Here is an 18,837-nt window from a genome sequence, read left to right as displayed (position 1 = left end):
CTCCGGCATTCTGGTCAGCCGTCGCTGACCACCCGAACCCACCACAGCAATGGCAACCAACGCGGTCCAAATGAAACTCCCCAAGTTCTGGGAGACGCAAGCCGAAGTCTGGTTCCTGCAGGCAGAAGCCCAGTTCCGACTTCGAGGCATCACGGTGGACGAGACCAGGTACTGCCACGTGGTCGCCTCCCTCGGGCCCGGCACGGCCGCCCGCATCGTGTCGGTCCTGAGGAACTCACCGGCCGACGGCAGGTACGAGGCGATCAAGCGTCTCCTCCTCGCCACGTTCGGCCTCACGGTGGACGCACGGGCCGACCGCCTCCTGGACCTCCCCGAGCTCGGTGACACGCGACCGTCGGTCCGCATGGACCATATGCTGTTGTTGATGGGCGACGAAACCCCGAACGCTCTTTTCCGGGCGTTATTTCGACGCCGGCTGCCGGCACGAGTACGCCTCGCGTTGGCCGGTTCCGTGACGACGGAACCCCGAGCTCTCGCTGCCGAGGCCGACAGGTTCTTCGCGGCTTTGGACGCGCAGGCAAGTTTTGGCGCGGCCGTCGCGCATCCCGAGGCTGACGCATGCCGTGTGGCCGCCGCCACGCCCCGCCCACCACCACCGCGGAAACCGCGGCCTCCGCCTTCGCCGCAAACCTGGTGCCATTTCCACGCCAGGTTTGGCCACAAGGCGAGGAATTGTTGCCCGCCGTGCTCCTTCGGCAAGTCGGGAAACTACAAAGCCGGCGCTCGGTAGCGGCCCTGAGCGTCGGCCTTTCCGGCAGCCTTCTTTTTATAACGGACACCTTGTCCGGGCGCCGTTTCCTATGCGACACGGGGGCACAGGTGAGCGTTATCCCTGCCTCTACGTCCGACAAGCACACCGCGGGCCGGGGCCCCGCGTTGCTTGCCGTGAACGAAACACCCATACGCACATTCGGGAAGCGCTGCCTCTCCCTGCGGTTCGGAAGGCAACGCTTCGCGTGGACGTTCGTAACTGCTAGTGTCCCCATGGCACTGCTCGGTGCGGACTTCCTCTGTGCACACGGGTTGTTGGTCGATGTGAAGAACAGACGTCTCGTCCAGGCTGAAACATTCAGCTTGCTGGCTTGCGCGCTGATCAGCTCGTTGAGCGGCTCACTGAGCAGCTCACCGAGCGGCTCGCCAAGCGGCTCACCAAGCGGCTTGCTGAGCGGTTCGGTCCTGGCGAGGTTAGTTTGTATGCTTCCGGCAGCGGACGACTTCACCCGCCTCCTCGCCAGCTTCCCGGCCCTTATGCGGCCCACCTTCTCGGAGGGGGCCATCAAGCACGGGGTGGAACACCACATCCCCACCGCCGGGCCACCGGTCTACGCCCGGGCACGCCGCCTCGAGCCGACGAAGCTCGCGGTAGCTAAAGCGGAGTTCGCTACGCTGGAGCGGCTCGGCATCGTGCGGCGCTCCGAGAGTGCTTGGGCGTCGCCGCTTCACATCGTGCCAAAGCCTGATGGGGGATGGCGACCGTGCGGGGACTACCGGCGCCTCAACGATGCCACCACCCCCGACCGCTACCCCCGTCCCCCACATCCAGGACTTCTCCGCCTGGTTGGCGGGCATGTCCTTCTTTTCGAAGGTGGACCTCATACGCGGCTACCATCAGGTCCCCGTCAGGCCGGAGGACATCCCGAAGACGGCTGTCATCACGCCATCCGGTCTTTTCGAATTTCTTCGGATGCCCTTCGGTTTGAAGAATGCGGCTCAGGCGTTCCAGCAACTAATGGACAGCGTCTTGCGCGACTTGGATTTTGTGTACGTCTACCTGGACGACATCCTCGTCGCCAGCGCATTCCGCGAAGAGCACCTACACCATCTCCGCACGCTCTTCGAACGTCTGGGCCAGCATGGCCTCATCGTGAACCCCGCCAAGTGCCGGTTCGGCGTCGCCGACATCGACTTTTTGGGGCACCACGTCACCAGGCACGGGGCCGTCTCCCTACCGGCCAAGGTGGAGGCGGTGAAGGGGTTTCCGCGCCCCCGCATGATCAAGGGGCTCCAGGAGTTCCTGGGCATGGTAAACTTTTACCATCGGTTCCTGCGCCCCTTGCACGAGGCCCTCCGGGGGAAGCCGGGCAAAGGTGACGTTACCTGGACCGAGCAGATGGACGCGGCGTCCGTCGGCGCGAAGCTCGCCTTGGCCAACGCCACCAAGCTCACGCACCCGGCGCCCGATGCACCGATCGCCCTCACCACCGACGCCTCGGACTATGCGGTGGGCGCGGTGCACGAGCAATGGGTGCGTGGTGCCTGGCAACCGCTGGCGTTCTTCAGCCGGCAGCTTCGCCCGCCGGAGCGCCGCTATAGTACCTTCGACCGCGAGTTGCGCGGGCTTCACCTGGCGGTCCGGCACTTCCACCATCTGCTCGAGGGCCGTGCGTTCACGGCCTTCGTCGACCACAAGCCACTGGTCTTCGTGATGGGCAAGGTCGCCGAGCCGTGGTCGGCCCGGCAGCAGCGTCACCTCTCGGCCGTGTCCGAGTACACGACGGACATCCGGCACGTCGCGGGGAAGGACAACCCGGTGGCGGATTGCCTTTCCCGGTCCGTCGCCCACGCAGTCCACCTTGGCATCGACGATGCCCGGATGGCGGCGGACCAGGCCGCTAACCCCGGCGTCCAGGTCTTGCGGACCGCCGTCACGGGCCTCCGCATCACCGAGGTGCCGTTCGACGGCACGGCCCTCTTGTGCGACGTCTCCCTCGGGCGGCCTCGCCCCATTGTGCCCGCGGGCTGGCAGCGCCAGGTTTTTGACGCCATCCACGGCCTGTCCCACCCGGGCACGAAGGCCTCCCAGAGGTTGGTCGCCGACAAGTTTGTCTGGCATGGCCTCCGGAAGGCCGTCTGCGGCTGGACCAGGACGTGCCTCGCATGCCAGCGCGCGAAGGTGCACCGGCACACCCAGGCCCCATTGGCCCCGTTTACGGTGCCGGCACATAGGTTCGACCACGTGCACGTGGACCTGGTGGGACCTCTGCCCCCCTCGCGGGGTTTCACCCCTGTCCTCACCATGGTGGACCGCACCACCCGGTGGCCGGAGGCCGTGCCTTTGGCGGCGACGACGGCGGCGGACGTCGCGCAGGCATTCATCGCCACCTGGGTCGCCCGGTTCGGCGCCCCCTCGGACATCTCGTCCGACCACGGCCCCCAGTTCACCTCGGAGCTCTGGGGGGCGGTTGCGCGGGGGCTCGGGGTCCAGCTGCACCGAACCACGGCCTACCACCCCCAGGCCAACGGCCTGTGCGAGCGGTTCCACCGCTCGTTGAAGGCCGCGCTCCGAGCCACCCTCAGCGACGGCGGCTGGGTCGACAGGCTCCCTTGGGTCCTGCTGGGCCTCCGGACGGTGCCCAAGGACGACCTGCGTGCATCCGCGGCGGAGTTGGTCTTCGGACAACCGCTGCGGGTGCCAGGCGAGTTCCTCCCCGACCCCACGGCACCATGGTCCGCGGCGCAGGAGCGCTCCGCGCTGCAGGAGACCGCCCGGAGGTTTGCCCCGGTGCCGACGGCGCACCACGGGCACCCGCCTATGCACGTCGCCCCGGAGCTTCACACCGCGGAGTACGTCTTCGTCCGGCACGACACCGACCGGACACCACTGCGGCCCCCGTACAGCGGGCCTTTCCGCGTGCTGGAGACCGGGGTGAAACATTTCACCTTGGACATCGGCGGCACTCCCGACCGCGTCTCGGTGGATCGCCTCAAGCCGGCCCACCTCGACGTGGACCACCCACCGCCGTTGGCTCGGCCCCCGCGTCGGGGCCGCCCCCCTGCGGGCGGACCCCCGGCACCGCCCAGGCCCCCTGGCATGCCGCCCCCCGGTCCTGCACCCATCCCGGGTGCAGCCGGAGGCATCCCGGCTGGCATCCCTGCACCCCGGATGCCGCCAGTCGCCAGAGGGCGCTTCGGCCGGGTCATCCGTTTGCCCTGCAAACTGGCCCTCCAGGTGCGCGGGAATTCTGGGGGTGCGCGTGTGGCGGACACGAAAGCTCACTGGCGTGAGGGCATCATTCCGCGCACCAAGTGGGCGGCGGCCACGCCCGAGGGGTAGGCGTGGCCACGGGATATACACCGGGCGCGCAGCCCGGAGCGCTCCAGTGCTACAGTTGAGCTCTGATAATAAAGACTTAAACTTACCGCGTTGTCCGCTTCCTTCTTGTTGTACAAGTAAGCGCGCGAAGCACCGCGCTTCAAGCTACATTTTCCCTACTTATTTCATGGATATGCTCCTATACGTCACACCGTCCATACTATTTCCTATGCAATCCTACCTTTCCTACGGTATTCTCTTACGTTCTTACGAACAACGTTCCTACGGTACTATCAACCCCATAAACGTAACAATATCGTGCTCCATAGATTTTGGCCCCATCTCTCAATGGTGAAGAATCAGTTTAAAAATTTAATATTTCTCGTATCCGGATTCGGATCTTCAACAAAATCTCATCATTTTGGCCTTGTCACACACCCAGCCTATCCACCAGGTTTCCTACAAATCAGTCCATAACTTTGGAGATATTGTGCACCATATCCTTTTTAGCCTGATCACTCCATGGTGAAGAATCACTTCTCCGATCTGGATCTTCACAAAAATCTAATTGATTCGTCCTTGTAACACATCCAACCTCGAAACAAGTTTCATCCGAATCCATCCACAGGTTTTTGAAATATCCTGCTATAGGCCTGTATCATCATTTTGGCTCCTCTCAATGGTGAAACATCACTTTAAAAATTCTCGGATCCACATTCGGATATTCACCAAAATGTAATCATTTCGTCCTTGTCATACATCCAACCTGTCCAACAAGTTTCGTTCGAATCCGTCCACTTTTTGAGATAGCTTGCTCACAGACAGTCTGACAGGGGTGAAAACAACCTGTCCTCTGTCCACCTTTCGGTGGTGAAGGTAACTAAGTCCTGTCCCCCTCAACCGTTTCTCATAGATTAGGGGGCTATCCTTGGAATCAATCTCATAGCTCGACGTTGTGCCCTCTCTTTGGCTTTTGTACCTCTTTCAAAACGCTTCTTTTCTTATCCAGTTATGGATTTGTGTCTTTACAAAGGAAACCACGATTATGCCGTCGTGATATTATCAATTGCGAGTGTGTGGAGAGGGTCATGAAGTCACACTGCCATACTTTAGGGCCATTGAGAAACAACATTGGAAAAAGACGTCGCTTTACCAACCTTGGAACAACGTTGACAAAATGACGTCACTTTATTAACTTCAAGCTGACGTTGGAAGTTGGAACAACATTGGCAAACAGATGTTGCTTTACCGACCTCGGAACAACGATGACAAAATGATGTCACTATTAACCTCAAGCTGACGTTGGAACAACATTGGCAAAAAGACGTTGCTTTACTGATCTCGGAACAACGTTGACAAAATTACGTCACCATCAACCTCAAGCTGATGTTGGACCATTGGCAAAAAGACGTTGCTTTAATGACCTCGGAACAACGTTGACAAAATGACATCACTTTATCAACCTCAAGCTGACGTTGGAACAACATTGGCAAAACGACGTTGCTTTACCGATCTCAGAACAACGTTGACAAAATTACGTCACCATCAACCTCAAGCTGATGTTGGACCATTGGCAAAACGACGTTGCTTTACTGATCTCAGAACAAATGTTGACAAAATTACGTCACCATCAACCTCAAGCTGATGTTGGACCATTGGCAAAAAGACGTTGCTTTAATGACCTCGGAACAACGTTGACAAAATGACATCACTTTATCAACCTCAAGCTGACGTTGGAACAACATTGGCAAAACGACGTTGCTTTACCGATCTCAGAACAACGTTGACAAAATTACGTCACTTTATCAACCTCAAGCTGATGTTGGACCATTGGCAAAACGACGTTGCTTTACTGATCTCAGAACAACGTTGACAAAATGACGTCACTTTATCAACCTCAAGCTGACGTTGGAACAACATTGGCAAAAAGACGTTGCTTTACTGATCTCGGAACGACGTTGACAAAATGACGTCACCATCAACCTCAAGCTGATGTTGGACCATTGGCAAAATGACGTTGCATTAAAGACCTCGTAACAACGTTGACAAAATGACATCACTTTATCAACCTCAAGCTGACGTTGGAACAACATTGGCAAAAAGACGTTGCTTTACCGATCTCAGAACAACGTTAACAAAATGACGTCACTTTATTAACCTCAAGCGGACGTTGCAACAACATCGGCAAAAAGACGTTGCTTTACCGATCTCAGAACAACGTTGACAAAATGACGTCACCATCAACCTCAAGCTGATGTTGGACCATTGGCAAAAAGACGTTGCTTTAATGACCTCGGAACAACGTTAACAAAATGACGTCACCATCAACCTCAAGCTGATGTTGGACCATTGGCAAAAAGACGTTGCTTTAACAACCTCGGAACAACGTTGACAAAATGACGTCACTTTATCAAGCTCAAGCTGATGTTGGACCATTGGCAAAAAGACGTTGCTTTAACAACCTCGGAACAACGTTAACAAAATGACGTCACTTTATCAAGCTCAAGCTGATGTTGGAACATTGGCAAAAAGACGTTGCTTTACCAACGTCGGAACAATGTGGGCAAAATGACGTCACTTTTACACTAATTACTGCTGACAGTGACATCGGTTGGACGTCGGGAATCCGCTTGTGACAGTTCCGACCTTTTCAACGTTGGGTAAACATCAATGTACCAGCTGGGGCGCTCGTCTCCTCGTCGTGTTCTATGTAACGTTTCAGGTTCATAAAGTGTCGCTTTATTACAACGATGTGAATACCTGAATACCATTGGACAGAATGCGCGGACTGTCAGGAAGTAAAATAGCGCAATCAACGCACGGACACGACGTGGTGCTCACTGAATGAGTTATGAACGAATTTTGGGGGATGACGCGTCGACCGTCACCCCCTACACATCCCTCGCCATCTTCGCCGCGGCTACAGCGTCTCTCGCAGAGGATTGAGGTCGAGGCGGGAAGTCCGGAGGCCGAGCAGGGCTGGGAGCCGCGAACCCGGACGCTCTGAGGAGATCCTGGCACGCCTGGAGGCCTCGTGTCGGACCCTCGGGGAACAGCTGTTAGTGCAGTGCCTCGTCGCCCACCAGCCGTCTCCCTGTCTGCCATTTGTCCAGTCACAGGTAGATCTCTCGGATTGCCTGTCCACGTTTGTCTAACTGTCGTGATCACAATTCTGAATTAACATATGCTCGGGTTTTAATCCGGGTGATCTTAATACCTCTCGGTGTCTATTCCACATTAATCTGAAGTCGGTCATGACTAAGTCGAGAAAACGGTTAAGGTGTCTGGATTGAGATACAGTATTTGGGTCCTGAGTTCGAGCCCTTGAATTAACACCAGGTGGGTTGATTCAGCCTGTCACCCTTCCGAGGTTCGCAAAATGAGTACCACGCTTACTGATAATAGGGGCACTGCATCAGCGGCACAACCACATTCCCAGAAAAATGATGCAACCAGCAGCCACAGGCTGCAGACGAAACAACAACAACAACAACTCTTTTTAAGAATGAATATATTGTGTTAAATTTATTCAATGTTGATTACCAATTTAAGTTAATCGAGTTCATTGGGAAATTAATTTCTCAATTTTTTATTTATTTACTCGTGGTTCATATATTGAATTGAATTGAATTGATCATATATTGAGGTTCATATATTGAATGCTGATCATATATTGAATTGAATTGAATTGATCATATATTGAGCTTTATATATTGAATGCTGATCATATATTGAGGTTTATATATTGAATGCTGATCATATATTGAATTGAATTGATCATATATTGAGGTTTATATATTGAATGCTGATCATATATTGAGGTTTATATATTGAATGAATGAATGATCGTTTTAAGGCCATTTTTCCCCGCTAGAGTGGGGGTTAGCCTTTATTAGGTTTAGGTTTATAAATTAGGTTTAGGTTAGGTTTAGGTTTATATATTGAATGCTGATCATATATTGAATTGAATTGATCAAATATTGAGGTTTATATATTGAATGCTGATCATATATTGAGCTTTATATATTGAATGCTGATCATATATTGAGCTTTATATATTGAATGCTGATCATATATTGAGCTTTATATATTGAATGCTGATCAAATATTGAGCTTTATATATTGAATGCTGATCATATATTGAGCTTTATATATTGAATGCTGATCATATATTGAGCTTTATATATTGAATGCTGATCAAATATTGAGGTTTATATATTGAATGCTGATCATGATCATATATTGAGCTTTATATATTGAATGCTGATCATATATTGAGCTTTATATATTGAATGCTGATCATATATTGAGCTTTATATATTGAATGCTGATCATATATTGAGCTTTATATATTGAATGCTGATCATATATTGAGCTTTATATATTGAATGCTGATCAAATATTGAGGTTTATATATTGAATGCTGATCATGATCATATATTGAGCTTTATATATTGAATGCTGATCATATATTGAGCTTTATATATTGAATGCTGATCATATATTGAGCTTTATATATTGAATGCTGATCATATATTGAGCTTTATATATTGAATGCTGATCATATATTGAGCTTTATATATTGAATGCTGATCATATATTGAGCTTTATATATTGAATGCTGATCATATATTGAGCTTTATATATTGAATGCTGATCAAATATTGAGGTTTATATATTGAATGCTGATCATGATCATATATTGAGCTTTATATATTGAATGCTGATCATATATTGAGCTTTATATATTGAATGCTGATCATATATTGAGCTTTATATATTGAATGCTGATCATATATTGAGCTTTATATATTGAATGCTGATCATATATTGAGCTTTATATATTGAATGCTGATCAAATATTGAGGTTTATATATTGAATGCTGATCATGATCATATATTGAATTGAATTGATCATATATTGAGGTTTATATATTGAATGCTGATCATATATTGAGCTTTATATATTGAATGCTGATCATATATTAAGGTTTATATATTGAATGCTGATCATATATTAAGGTTTATATATTGAATGCTGATCAGTGTATTTGAATGTCACCGAGGGGTTTCCATGACGACCATGACGTCTTTGCTTGGACCTTATGAACTACCAAAAAATAGTGGGAAAGCTAAATCCCTGTTTGTGTCTTACTCAGTGTTTAAAAATGAACCTCCACTGACAGTCTCTCGCCACAGCTCAGGTTTGTGTTGTGGAACATCTGGTGCAGAGGACATTATGTGAAACTTGTATTTAAATGGACATTTCATTATGTGAGTCACGTAATTTCCTGTTTCTCCAACTCTTTGCAATAACTTTGTACTTTGGCAGCCAAATTGTATAATTCCCAAAACGATACATAACTCTTGTGATGTCTCAATAGCACGCTTTGCTCCAACTTTATTAGGACATCTGGGAATACTGACCAAAGCCTTTTATCTCCAATAACCCTCATTGATTTTATAAATCGAACTGGATGCTGTTTATTATCGCCGAAGTATCGAAACACACGCTCCATCAGCAACCCCCTGCTGGTGAAACCGCCTAAATCTAGAACCACTGCTCACCTCCACTCATTTATCCCTTTTTTCCTGCCTGTTGAACCACCTTCCACACTCTGTACAACCTCATTCTTCCCTCTAGTAGTACGGCAGATAGGTGAAATATTTGGGGGAATTGTGACTTTGATGATGCAAGCACGAGAGTTGGCACACAGTTAGAGTATGCCCTAAGGAAGATATTTGGCTATAGGGCCATCGCAGATTTGTCCTGTGACAAAAATGGCGGCCATTTTTCAAAAAAGGACAAATCTGCGATGGTCCTAGAGTCAAATATCTTTCTTCGGACATACTCTGTGTGCCAAATGCCATGCTTGTATCATCAAAGGCACAATTCCTGCATCTATCTGCCATACTATAGGTCTTCATGACAGCTGTTCACCACCAACTCAAGTCATCCCCCATCCAAAACCATTATATTTTCTACACCCGTTAAACCACCTCCCACCTCTCCCAAAACTTTGCTTACATATCCATGTTGTCCATCCCTGGCTTTCTCCCCTACCACTCATCGTTACCTGCATCTCTTGGTTGTCCTTCTCCGTTGAACTTCTCCCTCCTTCTGCTGTTGGTGTTGTTGGTGTTGAGCCTTTTTTTATTTATTTTGTATACAAGATCGAGACTCGTGTAAGATCTAACATTAATAATAATAAAAAAATAACCGACACATAAAACATATAATAAGGGGAGCAGGAGACAAGCTGGGTGAGAGAGGGAAGCACACAAGTACAACAGCAGAGCACAGGGACATCAGGAGATCTGTGGGAGGGACGGCGCTTGGGGGGAGGAGGCATGGGAAGGGGGGGGGGGGGGGTGGTGGGAGAGGTATAAAACACATGAACACTGCTAGGACTTTCAGAGGAGGAGTCGGTATTTCAAAAAAGGTGGATTTGTGGTGAATTAACGGGGGGTAGAAAAGATCAAGGTTTTGGATGGGGGATGATAGGAGATGGTGGTGAACAGCTGTTTTAAAGACCTGGAGGGAGGAGTGGGATTGAAGAGAGTGGGGGAGTTTGTTCCAGAGGCGGGAGAAAAGACGAGTGAAAGAGTGAAGGTGAGCCGAGAGCCTAGATTATGGCAGTTTCACCATAAGAGGGTTGCTGGCAGATCTTGTGCGACCTGTAGGAATATTTGGGGGACAGAGCACAGACAGAGCAGGGGGGCAAGGCTGGAGAGGAGTCGGTAGAAGACAGAAAGACCACCCACCTGCCTGCGGTCAGTGAGTGAAAGGCCTTCGGAGTTAGCTTCATTGCCGGAGATTCCAATGACTCTGAAAGCTTTGGTTTCAACAGCGTGAAGACTAACTATGTGTGAGGCAGGAGCACCAGCCCAGAGGGGAGAGCAGTATGCCACTTGTTTGAACCACAGAGAAAATGCTCATTTTTAAAGGGAAATAATTGCAAACCATGTTCTTTAGAAATTCAGATTGAAAGTTCTTTGTTAATTGCACAAGCACATCATGAATTGTTCTTTCATACATGGCATGTACTAACAGAAGAAAGATATTTAAAGGAACGATTCTGCAACTGTGTCGATGGTTATTTGTATAAAATGTATAACAAAAATAGTTCAGCCTTTTAAAGATTTTGATATTTCTTTAAAAAGGCAAAGTTGCAGTTGCACAGGGTAAAGAGGCAACAAATGGACAGTATGGCAGTGAGGACAAGTTTGGACTCTACAAACAAGGGGCTAAATCAACAGGAAAAGAGAGTGAGGGGAGGGGGAAGGAGAGGAGGGGTAGAAAGAGCAATTTGCAAACGCAGTAAGGGTTCCACAGGAAGGGGGCGGCACGGGTTGCAGTGGGAATTGAAGAGGAAATTCAGGCCTACTTAGGTAAGAGAAAGATGCAGAGACGTAAAGGGAGGAACTAACTGCGAGCATGATTGTTAAGAACAGTTTCAAAAAAGCATAACAGGAAGGAAAAAGCTAAAAATAAAGAAGAAAAAAAAGAAAAAAGTAATGTATGATGGAGGGGCTTGGGCTGACAGGATGGCCTAGACCTAGAGGTTCGCACACTCACCTCTAAGCTGCTTAGCCTGGGTTCGATTCCTGACCCAGCTATAAACTGTCATCCCGGTGGTTCACAGACGTCAATGTGCGTGCCGTCACTCACATGGATGTTAAACGGGCATCCCATCTGCCAGCATTCTTTGGTGGATGTTAAAGATCCCATGGTGTCCTTCGGCAAGAGTAAGCGACCTGATCACCAGCACAATGGCCAAATTCCTACATTAACTAGTCGAACCTCAGGCCTAGCCAGACTGTTTGTGAGGACCCGGGGAAAGCTTCCCCTTGCTGGCCCCACAAAAAAGTGGGTTAATAATGTTAAAGAAAAAGAAGATGATGGAGAGGCTTGATATGTGAAAGTAAATAGCAAGGAGTACGATGTAGGTGCAGTAAAAATGACATCGGTCTCTTCTGGATTCTGTGGATTCAAAATCTCTCAACATTATTGAAATCTCCCACGATAAAGGTTGAAGCACATAGCCCAGGAGCATTAGGTTAGGACCTAGAAGAAATTAGTAGAAAGCTGATTTTCTGCACAGAGCTTCAGAATACCATGTGGATGCCCACAATATAAAGTCCCAGGAGTCCCACCTTGTGGCATTTTCAACATTCAAGATGGCCGCCGGTTGGATGGAAAATACATAAATATGGATAACTTCTGCCTAGAACCTTAATAAAAGTGTACTTTTCGTGGCTAAATATATTGTTGCGGATATGATGATGGTATTTTTTTTGATTGTGTAACATTGTTTGAATATGGCCCCTTCTGCCTCCAGAGTTGTGTAAAGGTAAAAAGGGTGTCCCGGTAGTTATTCCATGAAACACCACATTGCAGGACCCGATAAAACCCTTGTTCAGTAGCTTATATCTTATTATGTGTTTTAGAGTAAGGCGTTGTCTTCCATTAGAATGACACTCCATTGCACCAAGTGAAAGAGATAGATTCCCTTCATTCCCATTCCCAAAAACCTCCATTTCCCCCTTTCGTCATTGCCAAGCCTCGATTGGCAATTACATCCCCTCCAAAGCCGCCATTGGCCACGAGGCAGGGTTGGGGAAGAAAGGCGGGTCCCCACCTCGTCAGAGAGGGGAGGAGTGAGCAAGCCCCACTCAACCAACCACAAACAAGGGGTTGGACTTCGAGAGGGTGTGGCAAGAAAGATCAAGGAGGTTCGCAAAGGTTGAGGGGCGGGGCATATATAACCCGCTGCGAGACAAGCAGACAAGCAGATGAGTCCAAGAGATGAACTGAAAGGCTGAGCTGAGCTGTGTGGTGAGGTGGACAGCAAAGAGCTGGGTCGTCAGAGCAGGGCTGAGTCGTGAGGTCCAAAAGCAGAAGATCATCCAGGGAAGCACAAAGCCTGCTATTCGTCACCTTGCTCGCCAGCAGCAGCGTCTACAGCAGCAACAAGACTCGACAGCCGTTTGGGGCCTGGACGGCAGTTTGGAGCAGGGCCGCGAAGGGACGGCGGCTGCCGAACGCGCCGATTCGTGCTGCCAAACAAATTGGACTTTCCTCTCCTTCCAGCCAATTCCTATCATCATTCCCCGTGTGAGTCGTCTTTGTTTGTTCTGTCCTGGGTAGGTAATTAAGTCTGTATAAGCTAGTATTTTCCCTGTGTCTCTAAAAGCTTCTGTATATTATTTTCTTATCTTTCCTTCTCCTTGGTTATTTTGAGCCTGTAAATAGTAAATAAATTTAGTAGTGTTTTCAACCCTTTTCTCGTCTTCTTCTTCCTCTTTGCATTCATCGTCTTAGTCTTTTCCCCATTGAATATCTGTGGCGCGATACGGCCAACGTCTGGGTGAATCGGGTGAGTCGGGGAACAACTGTTCGGTCGCGGAGCCTCCGCTCGGCAAATATAACATCCCTAATCCGCGGACCGTAACAAATTGGTGTCGGGGAGTGAGATACGGACCCGAAGCGCGTTTAACGCGCTCAAAATTACGAGCTGCTGGAAATTTGTGTTGTAAAGCAAAACCCGAATTTTGAAATCACGCCATGGCTGGTCAAGGCGACGGGATGCCGGTGGGAGAGATACAGATAGACGGGGTAGAATCGACCCAGGACCTCGGGGAAATGTATGTGGAGGAAAGGGTGGAGGAGAGTAAAGAAGGTGTGGTTGAGGGGGTATCAGGCGCACAAAATGGCGCTCTCGCGCACGTGGTTGAGGGGGCCACGGCCGCGGAACCAATGAGCGCGGTCCAAATGCAAGCCTTCATGGCCCAATTCATGGTGGAAATGCAGAAAAAAAACGACAGTATGGAACAAATGGAAAACAGAATGTTGGGGGTAATAAGGGACGAAGCGAGGGGTACCAGTGCCCAAATAGGGAAGATAGACAGCAAATTTGAGGGGTTAGACAATAATTTTGAGGGATTAGACAAGAAATTTGAGGGATTAGACAAGAAATTTGAGGGATTAGACAATAAATTTGAGGGGTTAGACAATGGGATGGAAGGGGTGAAACATGGGTTAACGGGGGTGGAAAATAGAATGGCTGCCCAGGAGAATCAGTTAGAGGGGGTGAAAAATGGGTGAATGGGGTTAGAAAATAGGATGGAAGGCAAATTGCGGGAAATAGGGGAGCAATCCGCCCGAGAAATTAAACAAATGGGAGAGCAGATAGAGGAGGTGAAGATCGGGGTAGAAACCAAACTGGATGCTCAAAGGGATGAATTGGGACAGATGAGGGTGGCATCTACAAAAGAGAGGGAGGAGATGAAGGAGGAGATACGACGAGGTGTAAGTGAGGAGGTCTCGGGGGTACACGAGGAGGTAAAGCGAGGTGAAAAGCGTATGGAGAAAGAAGTGAGGAATAATATGGCGAGGTTACAAGGGGGAATAGAGGGTCTGACGAAGGGAGTAGAACAGCTGACAGTGGGACAAAAAGAACTAGTGGATCAAGTAGAAAAGAACACTGCGGTACTAGGAGGGTTAAAAGCGACACAAAACGACATTTAAAATGACTTGATAGCGACACAGAGGCAATGTCAGATGGTACGTGAGGGACTGACAACGAGGTTGGACGAGGTGACAGAAGTAATGGAGACGAAGGACCGAGAGGTGAGGACGCACATAGAGACGGTCAAAATAGCCTTAGAGGACGAACTTAAGGAGATGCACCGGGAAATATAAGAGGTGAAGCAAAAATTAGAGGAAGTGGAAGAAGAGGTGAGTGAAATAAAAAAGAGACGGACAGAAACTAAAAGAGAAATACAGGAGGAGGCAATGGAATTGGTACAAGGTCGGTGCTCAACTCATAATGGTATTCTCACTAACCAAATAAAGAGTTTGCAGGTGGTGAAGGAGGTGCGGAGACGAGGTGCCAAGGTGAGTGGCGATATACGAGGAAATGTATATGATGTGAGGGGAGCTTCAGTCGGCTTGGGGGTTGATTTGGATCCGGGTGTTCGTGAGAGGCCGTTGGTGAAGTGTGCGACAGGTCTGGTGTGCGAAAGAGGAGGTGTGCGAGAATGTCCGACTCTGGGGTGTGTGAGGAAAAAGTGCGCGCCAAGGAGTGAGTGTGCTGTCGAGAGTGAGTCGGTCGTAGCGCGTGTGCGAGGGAGCACATGGAAGCGCGTAGTGAGGAGTGTTACAGAGGATGTAACGAAAGAGTGTACACCTGTGGTGAGTGTTACAGAGGATGTAATGGGAGAGTGTGCGCAAGAGGATGCGCGAGAAAGGTGTGTAACGGACGGGTGCATGAGGAAAGAGTGCGCTGTCAAAAGTAAGGAAGAATGCACACCTGTGGTGAGTGTTACAGAGGGTGTAACGGGAGAGTGTGCGCAAGAGTGTGTGTGAGAAAGGTGTGTAACGGACAGGTGCATGAGGAAAGAGTGCGCTGTCGAGAGTAAGGGTGAGTGCGCTGTCAAGAGTGGTGGTGAAAGTAGTGAGAGTGACACGGAGCGTGAGTTGGTTGTGGCAGGTGAGAGAGGATGTACACCTGGAATGGAAGGATGCACACCTGGAATGGTAGAGCGTGTGTGGGAATGCACACTTGAGTTGGTAGTGAGGCACGTAGTTGGGTGTGCGAGTAAGAGCACACCTGTGGTTGTCACAGAGGAGGTGACCGAGGAGGGGGCGCGAAGAGGTGTGTTGGTGAGGTGTGCGAACGACGAATGTGTGCCAAGGTGTTCGGTGGTCAGGTGTGTGACCAAGTCTGTGAGCGGAATGAGTGTACCTGGGTGTGGAAGAGAAGGTGCAATGACGAGGAGCATGGGAACAGCTGGGTGTATGAGCAAGGAACGGGCTGCGGGGTGTAAGCATGCAGGTGAGGCATCGACGGTAACTGGGTTAGCGGTTAGAACGACATTTAGCCGAATCGGGCCCTCGGTGCGCGTCGGGCAGCTTCGCGTGCCGCGAGGACCAGCGGGGATCCGAACCACGGCGGGTTCGAAAGGACCGCCGTACGTGATCCACGCTGGGCCGCGCTTGGAACGGCCGCGTCCGTGCTCCTCTAGGCGGAACGGGCAGCCCGATAGGAAGGGTCGTCATGGCGACCACTTTTTGTTGAGACGTTCCGGCAGGTCGAGATCGGGCCATTGGACGGCTCTGTGCCGAAATGGTGCGTGGGATCTCGGCCCGGGTAAGCCTCCTTCCCTGCACCGAATGCGGGACGTATCCAGCCGCCGGCACCAAACAACCTGCATTCATTGCTCGGTTTTACGAAGCCGGGCTGTGGAAGTGAATTGGCGCACCGAGAGGCATTAGTAAGTAGACTGTAATGATGAGGATAGTGGTCTGGACCCGAAATTAGAAAAAAAAAATTTGATGATTGGTAAAGGATTGGCAGAGTGATGATTGGCAGAGGATTGGTAGTGATTGGCAAATTTTTGATTTGTGGAAATTTGACGAGCAAAATTTTTAGTAAGAGATGCCCCATGTGATGGGATGGCCAATCCACCATCCCTCACAGCGGGGGGCAAAGGAGCACTAGGTTTATGGGGTTGATGGCAGTGAAAACTAGCCCGGGAGGGTTAGGATATATCGTGTGTAGGGCCCTAGAGATTGACATTAGGTAACGTTAAGGTTAGGTAGTGACAATGACACCTGTAGTGGGGACGCAGGTAGATTAGTATGGATGATAATGACGTGGGAGCGCAATAGTTTAAAGGGACGACTGGGAAGCGCAAGTTTCAGAGGGGAGTAGTTAGATGAGATGATGCCGTGTGAGTGTTGGAGGTATATTCAGAAGTGTATTGTGAAAAGTGTATGGTGAACAGGTGTGATTGCACAGGTGTGCAACTGAACAGGTGTATGGAGCAGTGTATGAGTGAGAAGAATAGTGAGATGAGTATTGTGCCGACCAAATGGTCCAGGAAGGAAGGAGGGTGCAGGTGGCACCAGGTGTGATTGCACAGGTGTGCAACAACAGGTGAATGAAGAACAGGTGTATGGAGAATGGTTGTATGGAATAAATGGTCTGGAGTATGTGGAGTATTGGAATGGATGGTCGTGGAGTGAGTATGGTGGAAATTGTGGAGTGGAGTGGATGGTGCGAAGGTGTGAATGGGGGAAGAGTGGACCCCCATCACGAATACCCGGGGCGGGTAGTGTAAGTCTTAGGTAGAGGGTATAGGTAAATAGTGGTTGGATATTGGCATCTGTGGTGCGGGTGGAAGAATGGTGATTGGATGGGTGCATTAGTGTTGTGGAAATGGCTGGGCGTGTAGCCTGTTAGTGTGTGTAGTTGGTTTGGGCACTCCACCACTGTGAGGATGTCGGCCAGGTGAGGCCGCAGGTGGGCTCTGGGAGCCGGTAGTTGTTGTGGATGGGGCCCGAGGATCCGGAGGACGGACCCGGGTAGCCCAGTGCCAGAGGGCACCGAGTGGGGTGACAGAGCCAGGAGGGGCCTTCCCCAGTTAGATAGGTTAGGGTGAGGAGCTCGGTAAGCTCGGGTGGCAACTGCAGTGGTGGAGGTGTGCAGGTGGGTAGACCTGCTGGGAGAGCTACACGCCCCAGCCCAGAAATTGTGCAAGGGCACCGGGAGATGAATCGGGGGAGTGAGACCCCAAATTGAGAAGCACCACAGTTTGGTCAATGGGAATTGGTTTTTAGAACCCATAGTGTAAGTTGGCCAATGGATTGGCAGGGAGAGACCCCGGGTAGTGTAACGTGTGTTAATGTCATTTAGAAAGTAGTTAGGATGAAAATCTCCTTGCACCATCTGCATCCACTCACCTGAGATGACATACCTCCACACCATGCCAGGTTGTTTTTATTATTTTTGATGCAAATGTTTTGGATTGTGAGACGCATCATGACGTGGGTGTGACATTGTGCTTTGTTGTTCCATCTCTTCCTCCTTATGAGGATGGGTGATGAATTGGGTGATAGCAAATTTTGGTTAGAGGGATTGTGGTGACGAATTTGGTGTAAGGGAAATATGGGGAGACGTGACAGTAGTGACGAATTTGTAAATGTGTAGATTTTTGTACATATGGGGTAAGGGCAAGGGTAGTGTAGGTGACAAGGGGGTGACGTACGGTAGGGATGAGCTTTCTCACTTTGCCCTCCGTACGCATTTCACCTTGCATTGCCTTATTGATGTGTACCCTTGTGACCTTACCTCTCGCTCATCTGTCTTGTCCCCCTTTTGTCTCCCACATGACCTGTGCGCCATTGGGCGCCGAGGGGAGCGTGCGTGAGTCCGCCAGTGTGCGCCCGGAACTCCCAGAACCAGCTGTCTGCATCGATGCACCACATTATGGACCACATGTCAGTGGCCGAGCACCACTTATGGACCCCATGGGTTGGGGCCTGGCCCCTCTGCTGGAACCGGCCATGAGGGCCCGAAATCTTGCTGGCGGACCTTGGCCACAGGGCACCGATGCCCCACACGTGAACCACACTAGTCGGCCCTGTGGGCCATAAATAAAGAAAATAAAAGGGACACGTTGGGTGCATTTTACTTTATTGCAAATAGGCCGCCAGCAAAGGAAAAAGACAACATCTGGAAGAAAATAATAATAGCCAGCAGAGGGAGCCGAAGAGCAAGAGACCACCTGCAGGGTTAGGGGTTGTTGGTTTATTTTGATTATTCATGAACACTGATGAACTGTGGTGACTGCACCGATTGGTGCTTGAGGGTGCTTTGGTGCGTTTTTGGGTGCTTTCATGGTGCATTGATGCAGAGCAGACTGTCTCCCCCCCCCAGAAAGAACAATCACAGGTCCTGGGTTAGTTTTGTAAATAAAAGTAGTGTCAATTGTAA

General features: G+C 50.2%; 1 protein-coding gene across 1 annotated transcript in view; it reads left to right on the top strand.

Annotated features, from left to right (window-relative positions):
* Positions 1–6,990: 6,990 nt before the first annotated feature.
* The window catches only part of LOC137423459 (myocardin-related transcription factor A), a 175,704-nt gene continuing 163,857 nt past the window's right edge, over positions 6,991–18,837 (top strand). Inside the window, exon 1 of the mRNA XM_078774200.1 lies at positions 6,991–7,173. The gene's annotated coding sequence lies outside the window, so the exon portion shown is untranslated. The remainder of the gene's footprint in view (positions 7,174–18,837) is intronic.

This window comes from Myxine glutinosa, chromosome 3 (genome assembly GCF_964187855.1).
Source record: "Myxine glutinosa chromosome 3, kmMyxGlut1.1, whole genome shotgun sequence".
NCBI lineage: Eukaryota > Metazoa > Chordata > Myxini > Myxiniformes > Myxinidae > Myxine > Myxine glutinosa.
Note: the sequence above shows the minus strand (reverse complement) of the source record. Positions and strands in the feature narration are given on the sequence as shown.